We start from the raw sequence: 466 nt of genomic DNA on the forward strand, positions 1-466 counted from the left end.
CAGAGGACAATATTCCAATCAAGCCAGGCCGATGAGCACACAGAAAGCCGAAACCCACAACACACATAAGATAATTAAAACTCATATGTAAATATAACCTAATGTTAGCCCAACTTGATTATATTGTTTAAACCACCCGCATGCCACCTGATCAGTTTATCTTAGTAAATTATTGGACACGACACCATTGAACCTTTCCCATGTGATATATATCCTTATATTCAATAATTAATTATACACTATTATACCTAGGATATATGGGGTGGATCTGTGGTATCTAGTCCTTGGTTTTAGTAGAAATGTAATACATTTCTAAGAACTGTGAATTGGTTCCCAGAAGGAACATATATAATTGGAATAGAAATACATCTATACATAATAAACACTACTTTTGGAACACCTATCCGCCTTATTATGGAGGAATTTCTTTAACCAAAGGCTAAAGGAAAAACTGGTTGGTGATATA

The sequence above is a fragment of the Halyomorpha halys genome, unplaced genomic scaffold (assembly GCF_000696795.3).
Source record: "Halyomorpha halys isolate HHAL.00 unplaced genomic scaffold, Hhal_1.1 Scaffold2745.1, whole genome shotgun sequence".
Lineage (NCBI taxonomy): Eukaryota > Metazoa > Arthropoda > Insecta > Hemiptera > Pentatomidae > Halyomorpha > Halyomorpha halys.